General features: G+C 38.3%; 1 pseudogene; it reads left to right on the forward strand.

The window, feature by feature from the left end:
- The first annotated feature begins 637 nt into the window (after positions 1–637).
- Positions 638–23,456, forward strand: LOC114665832 (cytochrome P450 2C7-like; annotated as a pseudogene).
- Positions 23,457–25,464: the final 2,008 nt, after the last annotated feature.

Below are 25,464 nucleotides of genomic sequence, written 5' to 3' on the forward strand. Positions count from 1 at the left end.
TGCACACTTGGTTCAAAAACACTGGTACGGCTGAATCACACAAGAAGAAATTCTTATTTAGTGATCCGTTCATTACTTTATAACTAACAGCTAGTGTTTTAGAAATCTATACTTTAAGCAGATGCCCTTTATCTCCCTGCTCTGTGAAGGCTGTTTCGGGGTGCGCCTTGCGGAGGGCTTGCAGAGTCCTGCAAGACCCAACCTTCATTCCGCAGGTCCAGCTCAGCGGTGTCCACTTCCCAGTACTCTGAGCTGCTTGTATTTGCGTACCTATGAGGCTTCGTTCCATTAGACCCACTGCTACATGTGGGTCCTACCGATCTCCGTTTCCTTCCTTATCCGTGATGGCGTGGCTGGATCAGTGGTTGAAGTGAAACTAAATGATTCTCTTAGGGCGATACACTCGCATGCGATCGAAGAATCGCCAATGAAACTCTGAGCGCCGAGATAAAAAAAAAAAACATTCGCTCTAAGCATTTATATCTCAAACGGAGCCTCGCCGAGCCCCCCATACCCCCGCCGTTCAGTTTATCAGGTCTCGAGACTGTGAATGTTTAGCGAGTGAAGGAGCGTAATACACATTGGCTGTAGATAAACCTCCTTTCCCACTTTTAATCAAAGTCTATTCTGTTCTGTCTTTTCGTTTTATCCTTCGGATTAAGCATGGAGCTAGTGGACACGCTATGTTTGACTGCGATACTTCTAAGTTTACTCTCCACGTTGGTCCAGAGAGACTCGACTCGTTATACCAAGATGCCCCCCGGTCCAACCCCACTACCGTTGATCGGTAACCTGTTGCAAGTGAACGGTAATGCTCCTTACAAAAGTCTTGTAAAAGTATGCAGTTTATCGGCTTTAATGAAAGATATTCGAGTAATCGATTATTAGATAATAATAAAAAATGTTCCTTTTGTTTCTCGCAGCTAAGTGAGACGTATGGACCCGTGATGACGGTATACTTAGGTGGGCTGCACCTCGTGGTTCTGGTCGGCTACGAAGCGGTGCACGAAGCTCTGGTACAGCACGCAGACGCTTTCGCTGGTAGGCCTGAGTTGCCACTGTTTAAAATGATCTCCAAGGGATTCGGTAGGTGTTTTAATCTTCAACAGGTCTAAGATTAATGTTTGTGAATGAAGCGACAGGAGCTGCGAGTACTGACGTCTCGTTAACGGACTGGGTTTATCGGCCAACCGGAGGCATGGGGGTACTCCTCAAAACAAGTGGAGTCTGAGAACGTGTCAAGGAGGGAGTCCCCTCAACATCGGTGTCATGAGCGGAGTTCTACCTCAGATGTACCGTGTAACTAAATAAAATAGTTGATTTTTTTCCAGGTCACAGATAAACAACAGTTTGTTAATAATTAACGACGTGGGCGCTCGGTGGAGCTGCTGTCTAATAGTAAAGAGCCCGGGGGTCGTACACCACGTACCCCTACGAGGCATTTGCACGTGGGTTTTTTTTATGCTTTCCTACGATAGACCAAAGATATGCAGGTGTGGTGAATGGGTGATTTTTAAATTGGCCCGTGTGTGTTCGTCTTCCGATGGGTTGGCGTGCTGTCCAGTGAATGTCCCAGCCTGTGCCCGTTTCTTGTGGGGATACGCTGTTTAAAACCTTAACGCTCACCTTAAACATTAAATTATCACACATTTCAAGTTAGCATTTGGACATTTTGTTCAAAATACAGTAATCCCTCGCTATATCGCGCTTCGCCTTTCGCGGCTTCACTCCATCGCGGATTTTATATGTAAGCATATTTAAATATATATCGCGGATTTTTCGCTGCTTCGCGGGTTTCTGAGGACAATGGGTCTTTTAATTTCTGGTACATGCTTCCTCAGTTGGTTTGCCCAGTTGATTTCATACAAGGGACACTATTGGCAGATGGCTGAGAAGCTACCCAGCTTACTTTGCTCTGTCTCTTGCGCTGACTTTCTCTGATCCTGACGTAGGGGGATTGAGCAGGGGGGCTGTTCGCACACCTAGACGATACGGACGCTCGTCTAAAAATGCTGAAAGATTATCTTCACGTTGCTATCTTTTGTGCAGTTGCTTCCTGAAACGACATGCTGAACGGTGCTTCGCATACTTAAAAGCTCGAAGGGCACGTATTGATTTTTTTATCTGTCTCTCTCTCTCTCTCTCTCTCTGCTCCTGACGGAGGGGGTGTGAGCTGCCGCCTTCAACAGCTTTGTGCCGCGGTGCTTCGCATACTTAAAAGCCAAACAGCCCTATTGATTTGTTTGCTCCTTTGAAGAGGAAGATATGTTTGCATTCTTTTAATTGTGAGACTGAACTGTCATCTCTGTCTTGTCATGGAGCACAGTTTAAACTTTTGAAAAAGAGACAAACGTTTGTTTGCAGTGTTTGAATAACGCTCCTGTCTCTCTACAACCTCCTGTGTTTCTGCGCAAATCTGTGACCCAAGCATGACAATATAAAAATAACCATATAAACATATGGTTTCTACTTCGCGGATTTTCTTATTTCGCGGGTGGCTCTGGAACGCAACCCCCGCGATAGAGGAGGGATTACTGTAATATATTTTTTTGATTGGCACAACAAGCTGTGAAAATTGGCCAAGTTTTCAGATGTTTAATCTTGATTCTTGCAAAATCATAATTCAACTCATATTTTAATTAATCTAAAACTATTTTGTATATTAGGCTTTTGAACTAAAACCAATAAAAATCTTTTTTTTTTTTTGTGATCTTGTTAAAAACTCTAAAATACTATGTTCTGTTTTGCTGCTGCAATATACCTTTCTAAACCTGAATACACATAAGACAATAAAATCAGTAGATTATCAAAGTACACCTTTTATTAACTTTAAGTGCACATTGCAAATCTTAAAAGAAAGCCTTTTGATTTGACTTGAACCCAGTCTTGTAAAATTTGACTTGCTTGTAAGGAATGTTGTTTGATTTTAATAAATTCAATAAAATGTAAAAAAAAAAAAAAAAACATCTTTTTGAAATAAAATGTCACAAATATCAAGACTACAGTCAGGTGAAGTAGAGGTCCATGTGCTTTCTTATCTTCTTTCAAGTGCGTTCTTTAGGTTTACAACCAACGAATGGCAATTGTAAAGTTTTAATATTTAAGCTCCTTAATAAACCTACTTAAACGACCAGAACATGAAAATACGCATTTAATAAAACTCGTGCTTCTAAATGAAAAGTCTTACACAAGAAATCTATCCTATATTTACTTATCTACCCTTTATGTATTTTATTAATTTAAAGGGCTTCTGTAAAATGCCAAATTTCCCCCTTGGAACAAACAAATAAATCTATCTATCCTTCCCCTCTGTCCATCACTCCATCATTATGTGTGTCATGGGCGTGTCTGCAGTTTGCTGTATGTAGAGTGTTTGAATGAAGGTGTCTGGACGAGATCATCTGTGAATATTGTTTATTCTTTTTCTTACTATTTTTTAAATTTCTTTTCAGTTTATGGTCAGAGTTAGTTTTATGCTTTTTTCCACTTTTTTCTGCACAGTTCCTTAATTGGTTACTATTACTGTACCGTGTTTTGGTGGTGACTGCAACTGCCATGGCAGCACCACATAAGACGCCGCCACTGAGCTTGTCATTGGAGGAGTGTGATAAACGTACAAGGAGACAAGGCGCTAAGCACAGCCAGATTAAGACTTTTAGAGGCCCCAAGCACTTAAAAGATTTTGGTGCCTGAGCTGCTGAAGAAGAATTCTCAGAAAGAACCATCTCCCCAAAAATCTGCTCCTTGCTTTTTTCACCATCAAGAGTGTGCTCACATACGGACTGTGTGTGATACGGCAGCTGCACTTCCTCAGAAAAGAAAGCGCTCCACAGGGTCGTCAGGACAGCAGAGAGAACAATTGGTTGTACCCTCCCCACTCTGGAACAAATCTACACCTCCCAATGCCGCAAAAAAGCAATAGACATTTCACAGGATTCATCACATCCCGGTCATTGCCTCTTCCAGCTTTTGCCATCGGGCAAGAGATACAGAGCAATGAAAACCAGGACAAACCGCCTTAAAAACAGCTTTTATCTAAAAGCAATCATGGCCCTGAACTCAGAATAAAACTACTCCGTATCATTCTCCCAATATGCAATATAGACCTTAAGTCAACAAGTGCAATTTGTATATTTTGTAAAGTACTTTTATTACTATTCGGTTTGTTATTATTTTCTGTCTTCTTGTCTTTTTAACTCTTATTCCTCACACTGAGTCGACTGCACCCTCAATTTCGTTGTTCCTTTGTAAAAGTGACAATGACAATAAAGATCTATCTATCTATCTATCTATCTATCTATCTATCTATCTATCTATCTATCTATCTATCTATCTATCTATCTATCTATCTATTGTAAGAGTTGAATTTGAACTCTGGTACAGTGTGCACTTGGCAGGTGTCTGAGTCTCATATCCTTCTGAGCTTATCCTTAAATGCTGACGCTGTTATTTTATTATTCACTTTGATAAATGTATGTTACCTAGCTGGATCATAATATATATATAGGCCATTGTTCTTTTCTTTTTGACTATGAGAAACAGTGTGTGCGTAGTGAAATTCACACATCTCCTAAAATAATAATAAAAATAATACTTTTAAAATGTCATGTACATCCTAGGGCGGCACGGTGGCGCAGTGGGTAGCGCTGCTGCCTCGCAGTTGGGTGACCTGGGGACCCGGGTTCGCTTCCCGGGCCCTCCCTGTGTGGAGTTTGCATGTTCTCCCCGTGTCTGCGTGGGTTTCCTCCGGGCACTCCGGTTTCCTCCCACAGTCCAAAGGCATGCTGGTTAGGTGGATTGGCGATTCTAAATTGGCCCTAGTGTGTGTTTGTGTGTGTCCTGCGGTGGGTTGGCACCCTGCCCGGGATTGGTTCCTGCCTTGTGCCCTGTGTTGGTTGGGATTGGCTCCAGCAGACCCCCGTGACCCTGTGTTCGGATTCAGCGGGTTGGACAATGGATGGATAGATGGATGAACATCCTACGCAAACATGACTATCAATCAAATTGTGGTCATCTAAGGGATCAACATCTGCCATGTCCTGTTAGCAACTAAGTGTAACCAATCATATTAAAAGTTTTCTGAATTTATAATGAATTCCTTTTAAAGAATAGTGACGTAATCAATGGATTGTATAAATATCGCGCAGAAGACACTTTCCTTTGCAAAAACACTGATATGTTGCTTTTTGCCTCTTTGGAGATTTAGATAAAGAATAATGATTGATGCTTTCTCCTTCCTGTGTTTTATTTGCTTAAATCGGGGCATTCCAGTGTGTGTGTGTGTTGGGAGGTGTCTGTATACATAATTTTCTTCCACAATATTTTTCATTTAATTTGTGGAACCTGGTTCAGCCTATTTGCAGTTTTGCACCATATGGTCCATGGTAAATTTGGCAATGGAAAGCTTCTTGATGTCTTAAACATAGACTTAATTTGCTTAATAGTTAATCCAGGCCTGGCCTTAAGATTGCCATTGTCTCAGTTGAGTAGTATGTTACAAAAATTTCTAAGGTAGTGGGTTGTAAAAATAAAAAGTCTGCTTCCTGAATGAATAAAGTACTTGTCGATTTTCTCAGTGTGGAGACTTTAATACACAAGTTGGTACAGCAGAGGATTGTAATAAATGGAGTCCTGATAACATTCCTTCTGTTATTAAATTAATTAATATCTCTAATGTCCTGCACTTTCTGAGAAATGATTTATTAAAGACAGAACTGAGTCAGTATGGTGAAGTTCTCTCAAAAATAACATTGGTCCCTCCGGGATGCCAAACACCTGACCTGAAGAATGTTGTTTCATTTACACCGCTGCATAATGTTAACAGTGTAATGAACTTGGCTGTGAGATATAAAGTGTATGGTTTCCACCATGTTTTTATTTCATCTGAATCAATGAAATGTTTAAATTGCGGGAGAACCAGGCACAAGGCCAGTGAGTGTAAATGGGCCAATATTATGAGTGACAAAGTGGGTGAGGAGGATTCTGATGACAGCATTGTGGACGAAGAGTTTGATGACTCAGATGAGGCATCAGATCACTATGCCAATGTTATGCATCATGTTTGCTGGCAGACGGCAATGCACTTATTTTAAATCAAACTCCTTGCGATAATCACAAATCAAGTTCATGCTGAAGATGCAGTGGTCCCTCGAGTTTCTGCAGAAAGTACAATGGACAGTAATGAACTGGGTGACTACGCAGGGGCTTTCAGAACAACAGGAGCAGAATGAAACGGCTAAGTCTATTAAAGATCGTGTGCCGTTTTGTAGAGCTGCTGTTGCATTAAGTGAAAGGGCAAGCTGGGCAGAGACTAGCATTGACCTCGGTCCAGCTGATGGACAAAATCCCCCTACCGCTGAACACATATCGCTGCAAGTAACATTGGGATTGTCACAACAAGGGATGGCTGAAAGTGGCGTGGACACGGCTGAGAGTATAGAAGATAAACAGGAATGAGTTACTCTGTGTATATAGAAGAAGAAGGAGGAGAAATTAGGGGATGGTGTTGAGACTAAACGGGTGAGCAAAATGGACTCCGCTAAAAAAAATCTGCTGTTCCAGCTAAGAAGCAGCCTCTTGTGAAAAAGCACGGCAGCGAGAGTGTGGTGGCTGATGGTGACGGGAAGGCCACTGCTCATGACAGCAAAATGTCCTCGATAGTTGACTGTTTACCGAGGTCTTAGAGTAGAAGTGGCTATAGCATTAGGGAATTTTTAAGTCTTACTGAAGGCCAGTGTGGTATAAAAGTAGTCGATTTATTTTCCAGATTTACCCCCTTTTTGTGACCTCAGCTAAGAACGTTATGCCCTGCGAAGCCACTCTAGGAATGGAGGATAAAAAGAAAGTGAGATTAAAAAATCTAATTGGCAAACTTCAGCGTTCCCTTAAAACCTAATAATAATTTGCTTGTTTTTCCTTCTTTTCATCCAATGTCTGTTTCCTTAGGTTCTCTAAACCGCAATGGCTGTAGAGACACCATGAAAGAGCTCTCCTCTATTTGTGTATATACTGTAGCACAGAAAGGCTTGAGTGTAGTTTTTTTGCAGGAAACACACACTGATGCACAGAATGAGACAGAATGGCAAAGGGACTGGGGTGGCACAGGGTTTTTAAATCATGACTCAAGTGTTAGTGGAGGGACTGCACTTCTCTTTTGTCGATCTTTTATCGCAAATTCAGCATCCTCCATTGTTATTATGGGGTGCTTTTTAAAGCTTTGTGTTCATATGGGTAGCCAATATTTAGTATTTATTAATGTTTATGCACCCAGCAAAGGAAGGGACTGAGTTTTGATCAAAATCTTTACAATTTACTGCTTCATTGTAGTGGAAGGACAATATATGTAGCTGAAGACTTCAATTATACTGAAATTCCAGGGTAGGTGACCCTACAATCATTGTTACAAAAGCACAAATTATTAGACGTGTGGAGAAATTTACAGTACATCCGGGGGCTAGACCATATATGTGCGTTAAAATGTCTAGAAGTTCAGTATCCATAGGCAGATTAGATTGGATTCATGAGGTCAAACTTCAAAGTAATTTACTGTTGGAGTGCTCAATTTCTCCCACCGGGTTTTCAGACCACAGTTTAGTGTAGGTTACTGAAGAATTCAGTTTTTGTTAGTCATCTTTTCTGTTTTTAGAAGATTCTGCAGGGTGAAGCAAGAGAGATTTGTCCTCTTCACTGTAGTGGTGTGATAAATCCAAAGCCAAGATCAGGATTTTCTGTCAGCACTATGCTGCCCACTCCACCCAGCATATTACTGAGGCAGTTAAAAGACTTTTGGATGACATTGCCTCCATCTGGATATTCTAGGCCAGTTTTGAACCTGCTCTTTTTCAAAGTCTCAGGTCCAAAAAGACTTCCCTGACAACACTAATGGACGAACAGGTACAAGGTGCTCTGGTGAGATTCAGATTTTTGAATTTGTCACAGGTTGATACCCCAACTAGTTGTTTTTTGCACTAGAGAAAGACTGCTCAGTCCAAAGTCATCCACTGTTTGAAAGATGATAATGGAGAGGAGCTACGCAGCCCTGAAGATGTCAGAGACTTTTCTTGACAATTTTATCAGCAGTTGTTCTCAGCAAAAGAAACTAATTTATCACCTAAGATGAACTTTTTCATTAAGGATTTGCTCAAACTTTCAGACTTTGAAAGAAACTTTTAGATTTCCCCCTTGTCCCTTGATGAACATACTTCAACCCTGAGTCCTCTTAATCCCAGGAAAAATCCAGGGATTTATGGACTGCCAGTCAAGTTTTATAAAGTTTTCTGGGAGCAGCTAAGTGGAGACCTATTGAAAAGTTTTTTGGAGCAGCATAAAAGACAATGAACTATCATTAAGCTGCTGCAGGGCAGTTGTATATCTGCTGTCGAAAAAAGGAAACATCTTCTGCCTCAAGCTGGTGACCTGTCAGTCTTTTACATGCGGACTATAAAACTGTTTTCAAAGCATTAGCTGTTCATTTGAGAACTGTAATGATTCAGCTCATCTTACATGAACAGACCTACTTCATACTGGGACGTTCCATCTACGACAACATTTTCTTTGTCTGAGATCTGGTGACTCCTTCCAAGATTTTTGGCTTTAAGGAAAGTTTGATTTCTCTTGATTGGGAGAAAGTTTTCAACAGACCATCAATATTTTTTTAAAGTTTTAAAGGCTTTTAGGTTTGGGAGATCCTTTTTGAACTTTATAGAACATTTGTATACAGTAATCCCTCCTCGATCGTGGGGGTGGCGTTCCAGAACCCCCCGCAAAAGGAGAAAATCCACGAAGTAGAAACCATATGTCTATATGGTTATTTTTATATTGTCATGCTTGGGTCACAGATTTGCACAGAAACGTAGGAAGTTGTAGAGAGACAGGAACGTTATTCAAACACTGCAAACAAACATTTGTCTCTTTTTCAAAAGTTTAAACTGTGCTCCATGACAAGACAGAGATGACAGTTCCGTCTCACAATTAAAAGAATGCAAACATATCTTCCTCTTCAAAGGAGTGTGCGTCAGGAGCAGAGAATGTCAGAGAGAGAGAGAGAGAAAAGCAAACAAAAATCAATAGGGCTGTTTGGCTTTTAAGTATGTGAAGCAACCGCCGGTACAATATAAAGGTAGTCTTTCAGCATTTTTTAGAGGAGCATCCGTATCCTGTAGGTCAGTGTGTGAACAGCCCCTCTGCTCACACCCCCTCCGTTAGGAGCAGAGGATGTCAGAGAGAGAGTGAGAGAAACAGAGAAAAACAAACAAACAATCAAAAATCAATACGTGCCCTTCCAGCTTTTAAGTATGCGAAGCACCGTGCAGGAAGCATGTCGCTTGATAAAGCAGCTGCACAGAATGGAGCAACGTGAAGGTAATCTTTCAGCATTTTTAGATGAGCATCCGTATCGTCTAGGGGTGCGAACAGCCCCCCTGCTCACACCCCCTCCGTCAGGAGCAGAGAATGTCAGAGTGAGAGAGAGAAAAGCAAACAATCAAAAATCAATACGTGCTGTTTGATCTTTTAAGTATGCGAAGCACCGTGCTGGAAGCATATCGCTTGACAAATCAGCCATATGTAAGCCCAGCAAGAAAGAGAGCAATGTGAAGGTAATCTTTCAGCGTATATTGAGGAGCGGCCGTATCCTCTAGGGGTGCAAACAGCCCCCGTGCTCACAATATATTTGAGGAGTTTTATTTAATACGTAATACGCGCTCTGGTTGGATAGCTTCTCAGCCATCTGCCAATAGCATCCCTTGTATGAAATCAACTGGGCAAACCAACTGAGGAAGCATGTACCAGAAATTAAAAGACCCATTGTCCGCAGAAATCCGCGAACCAGCAAAAAATCCGAGATACATATTTAAATATGCTTACATATAAAATCCGTGGTAGAGTGAAGCCGCGAAAGTCGAAGCGCTATATAGCGAGGGATTACTGTATAAAAAAATTAATGGTGGGCTGGGCTGTCCCTTTCAAGTGTCTCAAGGTATTTGGCAGGGCTTTATCTTGTCTGGTATTTTATTTTCGCTTCACTTGAGGGTATGATCATTTCTTGCTGCCCTGGAGAGTCCAAAGACAGGTGGTGGCCTATGCTGATGACATCTCTGTAATTTTTTTTTTTGGTTCTTTATTTCACCTTATACAATTTCTTACATTAGGAATTTTATTAGGTTTCACATACCTCTTGGGGTCAGAGTGCAGGGACAGCCATTGTACAGTGCCCCTGGAGCAATTGAAGTTTAAGGGCCTTGCTCAAGGCCTCAGCAGAGTAGGTTCTTTTTTGGCATTGACGGGGATTTGATCTGGCAACTTTGTGGATACCAGCGCTGATCCTTAGCATCAGAGCCACCACTCTGCCCCAAATTGTAATGCTGTCAGAACCATACACTGTTAATTTGGCAGCATTTAAAGATGTGTCATCAGCTAGAGTCAATTGGGATAAAAGTAGTGCATTTCTAAGGGGAAACTGGGATACTGTAAAACCTTTGGTATGTCCAGGAAGGCTACACTGGAATAGATTAGCTTTTAAAATCTTGGCAGTTTTTATTACAGATTTTAGAACAGTAGACCATAATTGATCTGGAGTTTTGGATTAAGTCCATGACAGATTACAGAGATGGAGATTGTTAATTTGAAAACTATCATTCTGTGGAAGGGTACTCATTATTAATAAATTGGTCTGTTGTATGTTGTAGCAGAATTTATTTGTTGTGCTGTCCCCAACCCCAATCTCATTATTTAAAGAGATATAGAGAAGACTTTCTTCTGGAATGGCATGCACTGGGTGAGGAGAGGTGTGGTACGTCTTCCCATAGATGAAGGAGGTCAGGGACTGGTGGATGTTTTCTGCTCAATAGAGATCTTTAGGCTTTTGGCGTAACAGCCTTTGCTTTATGCACCAGACCCGCTGCCCTTGAAGTCCTTTTGCTTTTTATCATTTGGTGGGGGTTTAAATTTTGACACAGATTTTCCTTACTGATGCAAGCACATTTGCTTTATTAGTCTTGACTTTTAATATAGTTGAGAGCATGAGCTGATAATGTCATTTTAATTTAGTTAATGAGATGGTAGAGAGTAGATATAAAGGTGACCTTACCTCTCTGGTTTTTAGATGAGCCACTAATATGGAATAACGTTTTAAAGTGTCCTCTTTTGGAATCAGCTAGTTAAATTTGCAAACTAGCCAAAAAGGGAGTTACTAAGGTTGTCCATTTGTTTGATAAGAACAAACAAACCTGGAAAACTGCATTTGATTTTGTTGCTGAGCTGGGTGTGAGGTCAGTGTGCCTGATCGGAGCTCTGCTGGGCCAAATACAAAGAGCATTCAAAAATCTAGGGGATGGACCACTTTGAGAGGAGACCACCGCATTAGTGAAGAATTTAGAAATTGAAGTTTTTGTGAAAACCAACACTGTAGACGTTGCAAATTGTCCAGGGAAAATGTTGCAGATTGACGAGAAGCAGCTTATTTAACTGTTTAGGGAAGAAATCTTTATATAAAATGTGTGTTAAATTATCACACTTTCATGCTTTAAAGGACTTGCAAGGCCATCGGTGGTGGGCCATTTTAAAATAAAACATCACATTCACAAACATTGTGAATTTCCCATTGGGATTAATAAAGTATCTATCTATCTATCTATCTATCTATCTATCTATCTATCTATCTATCTATCTATCTATCTATCTATCTATCTATCTATCAGAGAGCTTATTTTGCCCAAATTAAAATACATAGCCATACAAACTCAAAATGCTTTCTTTCATTTAAATATCATTAATAGTATTTATGTACTTTTTGCAATTTTAGAGTTTTAAATTTAATATAAAATGGGACTTACTTTATACTGTATATTTATATTATGAACAATTTACCATATTTGATATGGCATTCAATGTACTGTAAATATGAGGCAATGCAATTGAATCGCTAAAATATGCAATTATTTCTTATGGTTTGTTCCCCCCACACAACACTAAAATTCTGCCCATGTGTGGAACTGATGTCAGCCAGCCTCTGTTATTAGATAATCGTTCCTCTTTATAGCTTCCCTACAAATTTCAATTAGACTTCTTCTCAGTTTAAATTATTTATTCTGTTTAATTTTTATTTTATGTTTTTTTCCCATCAGGTACTTGCCCATATCACGGATGGTCCTTGTACTATAGTATCCATGTACACATTGAATGCTATTACACTGGCAAGTGTGCTTAATTCAATTTATGGAGTGTTCAGAGCCTACCTCGGCAGCACACAACAAAGAGGGTCTCACTCACCCATGTTAGACCCTGACCTGCACATCATTGTGAAGAAAACAGGAACACCCATGAGGAAAGCATGTGAAAAGCAAACTGGAGTGGAAATCTGGGAGCTAGCAGTGTTAACCTCTGTGCCATACCATTAGCAGAGATATAGATGTGGCTCTAAGTGAAGTAGAACTAAAAGAAATCCATAAAATGAGTCAGATTCTTTTTTCTTTTAAAAGCACTGTTATGGGTTTCTTCCGGGTGCTCCAGTTTCCTCCCACAGTCCAAAGACATGCAGGTTAGGTGGTTTTCGATGCTAAATTGGCCCGTGTTTGGCCTGTGATGGACTGGCACAATGGCACCCTGTTCAGAGATCATTCCTGAATTTTTTCCTATGCTAGCTGGGATAGGCTCCAGCCCCCGCGAACCTTTTCAAGAATAAACAGGTCAGAAAATGACACAATGAGACATTTTTAAAATTTGAAATTTGTACAGGAACAAATAAAGAAGGTATTCATTTTGTTGTGGGATTACAAAAATCACCCTTTTAATTTTAAAAGCAGGCACGAGAAAATAAATTTTTATATATATAATTAAAATAAGTTGTATTTTATTTACAGCAGGAGCCACCAAATAGATTTGACCTGAGACTAAATTATGACAGGACAAATTTGGGCCAGGACAGACAACCCAAGATTTGATGGAGGAAGGACTGACTCACAGACACAAGTAATACCGTGTTTCCCTGAAAATAAGACTGGGTCTTATATTAATTTTTGCTCCAAAAGATGCACTAGGGTTTATTTTCAGGGGATGTCTTATATTTATTCATGTACAGCAATGTACATTTATCCAAATACAGTCATGTCATCTTCTTCTGGAATATCGTCATAACTCTCCATGTTCAAACCCTGAATTCCAGCCTGAATTTCTTGCTGCATCAGCCACTTTTTGGATCCTCCAGGATCGATGTGCATGCTTCGATGTTTGATGATTGGTTCGATGTGGTGAAGCAAAATGCTGACATACAAATGTATTCGTGGTGCTTTAACATTCAAGCGTTGCATATTCCCCAAAGTAATGACACGATATATTTTAAAAGTCTCGCATACCATCTTCTGTGCTGTCTTTTTTTTTTTTTTGCACTTTTACAATACCATCAGAATGTATGGTGGCGTATTTGAGCCACAGAGAAAAAAATAAGGACATAACGAAAATGTCTATTTTGTGATTAAAGTAAAAATTTCGGCTTTAACCTCGAAATGTCCATTTTAACCTCATAGTTTACTTTATCAGAAAAGCAGACCATTGTAAACGTCATCTTAAAACCGACCCAGTTGTTAAATCACAACGCACTTCTGGGGCTTCCTCCTGACCTGACAGCAGTGGCAAGCAGCATCGCCACACAGAGCACATTAAATTTATAATATTCCAGCTCTCTGCACATTTAGAATTCTTAGATTTATACTTGATATCACTTTCATGATGAAATGCATTAAAATATGTACAGTATGTTACATTTTACAGATAAATCGTTAAATTTGTTTAAATAATGAATACTGTTAATAGTTACACATATGGAGTGGCATGGTGGCAGAGTGGTAGCGCTGCTGTCACGTCCCTTGTGATCCCTGCCTGGAGTTTGCATGTTTTCCTGGTGGGTTTCCACAGTGGGTTCAGTTTTCCATCCAAAGACATGAAGGTTTGGGGATTTGGTGAAGCTACAATGACGCCAGTGTATGTGTGTGTGCTTGTGTTCACCTTGCGATGATCTGATGCCCTGTCCAGGGATTTTGTTTGTCTTGCACCAATGCTGCTAGAATGGTCGCATCCCTGAATTGATGAATGTAATCATTAAACATCCTTTTCAGAGATATTGTGGCACGGTGTCCTTGGAATTTAATGGATGTTTCAGGCACACGCGTCACATTGCGTGAAGTATAAACCTGGTCTTAGGCGTCTTACTTTTCAACTGACGATCTTGACTAGGGCTTATTTTTGGGGTAGGGCTTATATTACAGAGCAGCCTAAAAATTATGCTATGACTTATTTTTGGAGTAGGTCTTATTTTCGGGAAACACAGAAGTTAATAGTTTTTGGAAAGACTGTTGCATTAGCATTTTTCTGACCTGAATTAACTCCCATTTTCAGCTTTAGGAGTACATAAACTCTTCAGGAGAGTCGCCATCTTCGTGAGCTCTCCTCACCATGTCCATTATTTTCAGCACAGCTCCTTTAATGCCACTTCAGCACATATAACTCTACCACTACAAATTTTCAACCAGCCATTTCCTCACAAGTCAGAGTCTCAATATTATTGTTAAATTCTAATGCAAAATAAAAGTGCTATACATAGAAGATCCAAGGCTAATGCAAAATGAAACTCCATTCAACAAAACAGACTCAAAGTGGAAATAAAATTACCAGTAACCACTAATGCAGTGGAACCTTGGTTCACGACCATAATTCGTTTCCAAAACCGAAGTAATTTCTCCCATAGGATTGTATGTAAATACAATTAATCCATTCCAGACCGTACGAACTGTATGTAAATATATTTTTTTAAAGATTTTTAAGCACAAATATAGTTAATCATACCATGGAATATACAGCGTAATAGTAAACTAAATGTGAATAAAACTGAGAAAACCTTGAACAACAGAGAAAACTAACACTGCAAGAGTTCGTGCTATAGCGCTGCAAACCCCTCGCTAAAAACACTTTTTTTAATGAGTTTTATACACAGGGAAAAAAAATGAACTTTTGAAAAAGCCGTAGTTTAATAAACCACCAAGAAAAGTAACATTGCAACAATGTACGGTACGAACCGATCACTGTAAACAGAAGTGAAGTGGAGGTTAAAATCCAGTAGAAAAAAGTCTTCATTAAATATAACAAGGTTAAAACAATGCTGGAATCTGTCTCTTTAAAAACAAGCCCTTATGCAGCCAGCCCTCTCTCTCTCTCTCGTGCACGTGTGTGTGTCTCTCTCTTCTGTGCGCGCATGTGTTTCTCGCTCTAGCGCGTGTGTCTCTCTCTCTCTCGCGCGCGCGCATATGTGTGTGTGTGTCTCTTGCGCGTGTGTGTATCTCTCTCATGCATGTGTCTCTCTCTTGCTCCCTGCACAGGGAATGCACAGGGAGAGACTGAACAAGTGCGGAAATCATCGGAGCGCACAAACCGAAAGGGAAACTGGCTTGTTCGTATACCAAGTGTGTGGTCATGAACAGTTTGGCGAACTTTTTTGTGGTAAACCGATTTGTACGTATTCAGAGACGTTCGTGAACCGAGGTTCCACTGTACACAAACATTTGTAAACTACCTCAAACGTTGGTTCTTTTTATTTCTTCCTGCAGTATTGAAATGTGGAAGGGAGTCGGTGTAAATTAGGCAGATGAGTGCTTATGCTGTGCTGAATTCACATGTAGCAAGTCTTGTAAATGACAGTGCTCAAAAATCCTTACACCCAGAACTGCTTGCCAGTAATACTTGCTGCCCTCTAGAATGCTTTATTAACTTGAACCAAACAGGTGTCATTATACATTTTCATCTTCTTAACAAGTACCAAAATATCAATATTTTCAACTATTTCATCATGCAACATACTTAAATCTATCAAATCCAGGCTTACTGTTATTTAGCAGCTTACTGTTACTTAGCTGAAGCATTCATGCACTATCGGACAGATGGTAAATATGAGTTTCCAAGTCAGAAATTCCATGTGAATGCCCTACAAATATGTTCCAGGTTGGACAATTTGCAGAAAACATAACTATATGAATTCTCCAAGTTATAACAAAGACCTTCCATATTAGTCAGTTGTATAAGGAAAAAAAACATACAATCTGCTCATCCAGAAATGCCTTTTTTGTGTTTGAAATGTGCATGGAGTGATATGATACACATTACATATGTTTAGTTTGTGTTTTTTGCTTTTGCAAAAAAACATCCCAAATAAATCGACAGTGATCTCTCATTTCTGAGAGTCTGATTCAAAATGCACATGAACAGACTGAAACAAGAAGAGGAATTATCACAAGTCGCAACTCTGAAAACTCTGATAGCACATGAACACTGCATTGGTCTCAAAGATTACTGCATGTTTCTTGCAGGGTTAGTCACTTCCAATGGAGACTGCTGGAGATAGGTACAAAGGTTTTCACTCACCACTCTACGGGATTTTGGAATGGGAAAGCGCAGCATTGAAGAATACATACAAGAAGAGGCTCAGCACCTGGTAGAAAATCTACAAAAAACTAAAGGTACAACTTGGAGAAGTTGCATTGCCAATAGTGCCATGTTAAGGAATGAGAGAAATGTTTTCAGTACTGAATTATGATGCTAAATTGGTTCTATTCAGGTATTCAGTTGTAATTTTTGTATGCATTTAGTCCAGCAGTGTGCCTAGAGGATAAGGCCCTGGACCATAAAAGACAAGTCTATTTAGCAGCAGACAGACACCCCATGAATAATATGTTCTTTTATTTTGAACATAATGCTAGCCCAGAATCTTCCCCCAGTGCCTCACAGTAAAATCACCTTCACAATGGCATTAAGTGCTGGTATTTCTCTTACACAATGGCAGAAAACAACAGTATAGTTCTGTTTAAAATTTTTTTCTTTTACTTTCTCGTATACGTAACAGAGAAAGTAGAGTAATCACGAAAAAATTCGACCTCTGGATTTTGACGAATCTCCACTTTTCATGCACTCCTGAACACATTTCAACCATTTTGTAATTATGTCTGTGTTTGTGTGTGTGTGTCTATGTTGTAAAAATATCAGACTCGAGACACTTAAAAAGGTTTGGGGCAGCCACCCGTGTATTATCCCTGGCTGCAATGGGTTTTGTAATGAGAAAGAACTGTCTTCGAAAGAGTCCAAAAGTGAACTGAACAGAGTTTGTAGAGATGGTGGTTTTAAATGTAAAGATCGGAAGTGACATAGGGGAACCAAAAGTGACCTTCTGACGTCACAACTGGAAGTGATGTCGTCGTAGGCGCCGGAACCAGAAATGACATTGTCCTAGGCGCCAGAACCGGGAGTGATGTATTCAGGGATGAGTCAGACAGGATTTCCTGCAGCTGGTCTGCAGAGACAACAGAAGAAGGTTTAGTGCACCCCGCAACCCCCTAGCCTGGCATGGATTTACCCTTACTTGGTACATACAACGTCCCCCTGTTTGCACGTGCGTGACAATGTGTATTTACGGAAACATGATAACTGTGAGCTAGATAAGTAAAATTTGGCATGTGGATGTACATTAAAATGTTAGTTTTCTATCAACTTTTGGGCAACATACATGAACCAGAAGGGGTACTTTACCTGAACACATTTCAAAATTTTTCAAATAATCTGGTACATAGTTTAAATAAATAATTAATTGAAATTTTATATAGTACTTTTTCATATGAAATTGCATTATACGAAAAGGAAAAATGAATGAAACTTTATCATCGTTAGTTAGGATAAGCAACACATATATATAGCATTTTACCTTAATCGGATAACCGCATTACTACCATTATATAAATATAGATTAAAAATTTAAATTTTGTATGATCATTATTTATCATTAGATATAAAATTTGACCTTGATCAGGTGACTGGAAGGGGTATATTACTGACCACAGAAAACAATCAGATTTGAAATTTCAGTTTGATCGGATTATTGGAAATAATTCTTTGCTATATAAACTTGTATTATAAACAAAGATAATTGATTGAAATTTTGTAAGAAACACACAGATACAAAGTTTCATTATAATCTGACAACCGGAAGTGGTATCTACGCTATTGACTGGAGATCAATCCAGATTTTTTATGCTTTACCTGTGATGCTTTAAAAAAGATTAGAAAATTGGCACCTATCAATGCCCTTAACAAAATAACTATAGTTAGTACATGGAAGTATATTTCCGACATTTGGCATGGATCATTGTGTCACATCTGGTATAATAAAAGTTTATTACCTCAGTATTGACATTTTTATGGGCATCAAATTTGTGTCTGTCTTTTTTACCCAAAACTATGGACAACATTTCAATATGCTTTCTTGACAGTTGATTCTGTGATATTGTTGAAGCAGGTTTATCTGTTAAACAAATTATCCTATTTCGACATTTAGGTACTTGTTACTGTTTTTCTTAAAGCAAATTGTGTTCCACAATTGTTTTGAGCTGTAGTTTTTTTAAAGTTTACTTTTTGTTTTTTTTGGTTTTGTTTTTAAAATATAGTCATTTTAGTGATTAAATAGTGTTGGTGAAATTTTCTTCATTGTGCTGGTTCTGACTTTTCACGAAAGGTTATTAATTCATTGGTGAAATTACACAATTAAGTGTTAGTAAGTATTTGTGTTCAATACTTATCACGTATGATTGGTTACATATGAACACTAACAGTGGATAAGTTTGTTTTTCATCATTACACGTTATTTTGTCAACGAAACAAATTTGTTTTATCGGTAATTACGGTGATTGTTTGAACTAATTTAATAAATTATATTATGATCAATGAAATCATTGTTTTATAATTTTTCCGGTGAGAGATCATTTTTAATTAAAGTATAGAAATTTGACATTTACATACCGTACCTTTCTGACTTGCACTATGCATTTAATTCTGTGTCCTTACGTTTAATTCCATGAATTGTATTTCATTTATGTTTTGATATTTCATCAATTTTGTACTGTTTGTGAATTAATTGACATTTCTTTTCATTTTTCATATTTTTTTGATTGCCTAAACTTTTTTTTTTATTACTTTACATATACTTATATGTTTAGATTATATATGTTTACATATCTATAATTATAATTTAGTTAAAATTATCTATTTTTTATCTTCCTTAGTTCCTTACCATCTTTTATTGGTCATTCAAAATGGTTGTTGTCCTGATCTTTTGGAAATCTGGTAACCCTGATAGTACTAAACACACACCAGAAACTCCAGTTTGAACAACCTGCATACACCATACAGAGTATATTGCTGAGATTGAATGTGTGTGTGTTTATAAGCATAATATTGCATTCATTTTCATGCTACATTTCAGCATGCAAGCACATGCCCATTTCCTCCGTCTCCACCATTTGGTAACCTTCAGACATTTTTGGTATTTTATTTATCATCACCGGTTTTTACACACGGTCAAGCACATATTATTTGGTATTGAGCAACTTCAACAACAAGCATAATGTAAAAGTTCTTCAAACAGAAAAGCAAGGAAAATTAATTCATAATGAAGACCGAATATTGCCAAAATATTGTGTATATGGAAGTATTTTCTGTTTGAATTTGTTATTTAATTCAATAAGGAGTTACGTAAGTATAGAAGTGTATATATACAACTGGCATATAAGCATGCAAGTTATATCTATGCATAGAAGCATATAAGCATACAAATTATTTCTGTGTTTTCTCATCCTCCTTTCCTGTTTACAGCAGTAAGTGCTATGCACCCATCCAGTATTACAACCTTCTTTCTACAGACGGCAGGGTGTGCTGTTATGGCTAGTGTGTACCAATAGGGGGCATTGCAGCACCCCAGGCACAACAGCATAGGAAAAGTTCCAGATGTCAATACATAGCTTTATTTCTACAAATACCTTACATACACTCTAGAGCTCCAATAATTTGACTCTTCCCTTCTCCACTCCTCCCGAGTGAGTTTCGTCAAACTTCTCTCCCAACTCTGATTCCCCAGACGAAGCAGAGCAATTACCTTGATACCAGACCGGGAATACTTCCTGTGCTATCACACTGCATCCAGGAAGAACTTCCGGGCGAGGCGCACCCTCCCCTTCACAGGCAATCCTAAGATAAGAGATGAGATAAGATAAGAACTTTATTTATCCCGAGGAAAGCCAAGCAAAATGACACCTTTTATTGGCTAACTAGAAAGATTACAATATGCAAGCTTTCGAGGCAACTCAGGCCCCTTCTTCAGGCAAGATGTAATACAGAAACTGAAGTTTCCTATGTTTATATACACACTCTAGGACAAGAAACAACATTGGTAAATATTTAAATGAGAAATTTTGTATGTAAAAAATTAATAGATTCATTCAGGCTAGGGTTAATTTAGCAAGAGAGAAAAGAACAATGTATTGTCAAGATCTCTGGATAAGATAACTGTCCAACAAAGTCTTTTGAAGTTTGTAATGAGTTTTATCTCTGGATAAGATAACTGTCAACACCCTAGTACTACTTTATCCCGAGGGAAATTCTTTTGTCATATACATGCTCAGTGCAACAAGAGGAATAAAGATAAGGTAGTCAAGAGTTTAAAAAGAACAGTAGTAATAGTGCAAACAGAATAACAACTCTAAACAAAGTAACAAATAACTCTAACTAATAGTTTGTATTATAACTGTATAACTAATTTGTGCAAAGCAACAAACAACTATAACTAAAACTATAACAGATATAATAAAACAACAGATTATTAGTGCAAGTGGTTATGAAAAGTGACTTAGTGTTTGTGCCATGAATAAATGAGATAGCAGCATGTGATGATGGGATGAAACAAACATTCAGTAACATACAGATGAGTAAATAAAAAAACCAAATGAGACCTAATGACAAAAATTCTGAAAAAGATCACCTACAGAATGATCCTGCTTCCAGCATCGACTTCTAGGGACAGCCAAGGAAAGGAACCACTAACCAACCTGACTGGGTTGCCCGAACACCCACATCTTTCCATTAAAATGGTCTCCTGGTCAGGTAAGGAACCGTCCATCCCAGCCTGGATGCCAGCCAACCTGTGTTGTCTATTATAGTTGTTAAATAAAAACAGCAAAAGATGGGAAAACAAGTCATATGTATGATAAGAAGTAAACTTTATCTTAAAATATAAGCTTAAACCAGTTTTTCTGGTTCCTAAAAGTACCCAAGTGCAGGATGACCTCGCAGGTAGATAGCAGTACTCTAAAAAAATGTAAAAATGAATGCTATACCACAATGCATCTGTTTTTTGAAATAACTGATTGGTTTATGCCATTCTATCAGCAGTTAACATGCAGTTACAGTACATTGAAGCTTATAACTATTATAAAATAATACATTACATAGGTCTTCAAAACCTAACTCATTATTTTAATTGTGAATAGTTATTTATATTTGCATTCAAGTACACAATTAAAATATATTTAAAATGTTTTCATTACATTTAGGTACAAAATTGAAAGAAATGTAATTAAAATATAATAAATTACACAGTTTAGTCACATATACAATATTGTTCTAAATCAGTTTACAATGACAATATTTAGTCAATCTAATATTTTTAAACAGATTTGTAAAGAAATAAACAATACATATTCATTGACGTACATTTAACTTCACTGGCTTTTACCACTTCTTAGTTTTTTGATCCAAAACTTTGTTGGGCGGCTGTCATTTGCCACTTTTTCTGGTGCGTCCCAGTGAATTATCCAGCAGTAGCCTGCCATCATAGTGACATCCCAGTGTCCCTGGTCCCTTCTTTTCTTGTCCTTGATATCCCGGTAGAACGTTTCACCTTCATCTTCACTCACCACTTCAAGGTTTTCAGGAAAAAATTCCAAATGCAAATCGAAAAAATTCTGTAACAACCTGATTCCTTAAACTTAACTAATACATTTTTCATTATTTGTTTATAATTTGGATCTTTAAGGTTACCTACATACTTAGAAATTATTTCTTTGACATACCAAAACTTCTTGTTCCAGGTTGTTCATCGCATCATCAGATTCTGCTTCAGAAATCAGCCCTCTTTCAAACCCAGACACTTTCTGCACAAATACATAAAACAGGCTCCTTCTTTTGGTTGAGATTTGACAAACTGCTTCATTAGACCAAGCGTAATATGAAGCAGTGGTAGCAGCACTTAACTGGATCCACCAGGCTAGGTCTGATGATGTTTTTGGCACTACCTTTAGTATTTGTCTAGCTGGCTATTCCTTCTGAACCCAGTGAAACTTCTTGGCCCGGCTTTCCCACTCATAAAGAAATTTTGGGAATTGTGTATGCCCGAACTGTTGGTAGAATTCATCACTGTGTTCAATTCTAGGTATATTCTAACTTTATCTCTTAATAAAAGAACTATTTTGCTTTATACTAGGGGGCTTTGCCAACCCCTGGGTTTGGTTATCCAGATATACAATTTAAAGAGATTGTTATTCTAATTTCATTCATTTTTTGTTTCTTGATATTTGCCAGTAATAAAGCTGTAGTGAATGAGTTATCCCCCCCACCCCCTGGGGCTGCTAGTGCCGTGCTGCATGATCTGCATGTCGCGGTGCGCTACGATCATTTAAAAGCCTGTACAGCAGCTGTACTTTTATCTCACTTCTTTGTCTCTCAGGACTTTAAAGTGTCTCTGAGAATTTGTTTGTAAATAGGGAGTGTTGTGCACATAGTCTCACAGGACTTCAAAGTGTCTTCCGAGAAGATCAGGTCTTGTCTCCCTTGTCTCCCTCCCAAGATTTTTTTTTTATAATAGTGAGATATAGATTTTAATATTAGAAAAATGTAAATTCAAGCAAATTATCATTAAAATGAAATACTGTTATTTAATTATAGTGCAAAATAAATAATTGGCTTCTAAAAAATGTGCTTTTTGAAAAAATGTTAAGTGACAGAGTTCTTTGTGAATATGCATCATATATATTATATATATAGTATTGATTTTTCTAGTTTCTAAATGTTGTGATTGTCTTTCGATTCTGAGTATTAAGTTGTAAGATTTGGACTGGTTTGCTTTGAACTACATTTCTAGGATTCATTTCATACTAATTGAGCTGGTGTTATAGTTTTATTTATTTCCTGATCATACTTGGATTATGTATAATAACCTTTCCAGAATTTAGGTAAAGGCAGATATGCATTTGAGTTATTTGTCAGCAAGACAGAAATATTCTAATTCATTGTGTTGGTTTCATCTTAGCAGATGTGGAAAGCTGTCCTATTATCCTGTAAAAAAGTTTTGAAATACAAAAGATGAGAATTGCTGAGGCTTTTAATTCACTTATTCTAGTAAGTATTTTTTTCAGTGTTACCTCTGAAACATCCCTTGTTAACTGAAGTTTCCATTGCTGTTTTCTTAAGGAAAGTAATAAGGCTGAGAGTCCATTTCACTATAATAATCTGCTGGAGTGTGTTAAAGATCTTTTTCTGGCTGGTACAGAGACCACCAGCACCACACTGCGATTTGGGTTGCTGGTTCTAATTAAATTTCCACATGTACAAGGTATGTCAATTAAACTTTCTCTCTTAGGTTTCTGCATTTTAATTTTGATGAGCTGACAACCATGTATCCTGGTGCTTGTCGAGCTTGGTAATGTTTTATTTTACAGTATATTACTTAGCCTACCTGTAAAGGTGTGGCTCATGCCAGGATTTGCTTCTTCATTCATTCAGAGAAGGTTCAAAAAGAGATTGCTGAAGTAATTGGTCTTAAGCGTTCTCCCACTTTGGCAGATAAAAAGAAGATGCCTTATACAAATGCAGTGATCCATGAAATCCAGCGGTTGGCTGATCTGACCCCAATGAGTGTCCCACATGCCACCACTGAAGACACCCACTTTAGAGGCTACGTGATTCCAAAGGTGAGATACTTTTTCCAAGTTTACGTTTACTGGTATGTTTACAGAGTATAATGAATTCTTTACTTGCATCCCTCCTCATTCAGTAACAGTATAACAATACTAACAAAAAATACAAAGTATATATAGAATACAACAGATATAGTTTGTGTTTTTTTTAATAAATTTGCAAACATTTCTAAAATCCTACTTCCACTTTGGAATTCTGGGGTATTGAGTAAGGCTGAATAAAGTGAAGGTGTTAGAATATTTTCTGAATCCACTGTGAGTGTGTGTGTACATATTGTGGTCATCTGAAAAACATGACAGGTTGAAAGACAACAGAAATGTTAAGGTGTCAACCTGACTTTTCCTGTTTACTTCCAAATTTTAAACAATGTGCAATGACACGAAAACAAACAAAAATGTGTTGGCCTCTGGTGTTCTGCTATCACTGCCTATTAAGGCTTCATCTTTCACTTTGCTCGGGGTTTGAAGGAGCTCCATCTCTTCAGGTTTCAAGTTAGCAAGTGACACCTCCTTCCAGGTGGCTTGGCTCTCATGAACATGGGTCCAGAAGGTGCGGAGTCACTTACCCTCAGTGGGTGGTTCCTAAGCACTGTGGAGGCAAAGGGAGACAATACAGTTAGCGGCAGCACCCCCTCTCAGCCCACGGTGGAATTACATACCTTGGAGGAATCTGGATGGAAATCCTCTGATAAGCATGTATAACTATATTTACTGTATAAATATTCACACACATTTTATATTTGGGGTGTAATGATATGCTGTATCTTTTAATATCCACATGTACAGCCTTATGCACATGGACAGCTGCCTCAAACAAAGAGACTTGATAGTTACTAGCTCTGCATAATTGGGTTGTCTTCGGACCTAAGCTACATCTGTGCCAAATACCAAACAGGTACCTACTCAGCGTGCTGCTTCAATTGAAGACATCTCTTCTTAGCTACTAACCCTTGTGGGAATATGACAATCACCCACACCAGGTGCCCCTATCACTATACCTTGAATATATTATCATGTAGGTTCCTATATTTGTTATTTTGGTTCAATGACACTATAGTTACTGTTAACTATATTGTTTATATGAGCGTTAGGTACTGTATATCTCCTTTATAGTGTTCCACATGTTCAGCCTTACCTGCACTTGGACAACTGCCTCAAGCAAAGAGACTTACTAGCTCTGTACAAGCAGACCTAATGGCTGTCTTCAGACCTGAGCTACACCTGTGCCAATCACCACAGCAGGTGCCCACTCACCACGCTGCTTTCTTTTGAAGACAACTGTTCTCAGCCACTAACCCCCAAAGGAATATGCCAATCACTCACACCAAGTGCTCTTAACAGTATACTTTAACCGAATCAAGCAGTATGCAATCAATATTATTATAGAACAAAATTAATAAAAGCACAGCAAAACAGATGGTAGAAAAAGTAGGAAATATATTTGAAAAGTTTCTTAAAAGGATAGGAAATATGATTGAAAAAGAGTCTTATTAAAAAATATTTTTTGAAAATACAGGTGATGGAAGTTGAGTCTTTTCAAGTCTGGTTACTGAGTTGCTTCAGACTGTTGTTCAGTCCACAGAGGGTCTTGCCAATTTCTTTGAGTTCTTCTCTCTTTTGTTGGTCCCTTCTC

This window comes from Erpetoichthys calabaricus, chromosome 1 (genome assembly GCF_900747795.2).
Source record: "Erpetoichthys calabaricus chromosome 1, fErpCal1.3, whole genome shotgun sequence".
Classification (NCBI taxonomy): domain Eukaryota; kingdom Metazoa; phylum Chordata; class Cladistia; order Polypteriformes; family Polypteridae; genus Erpetoichthys; species Erpetoichthys calabaricus.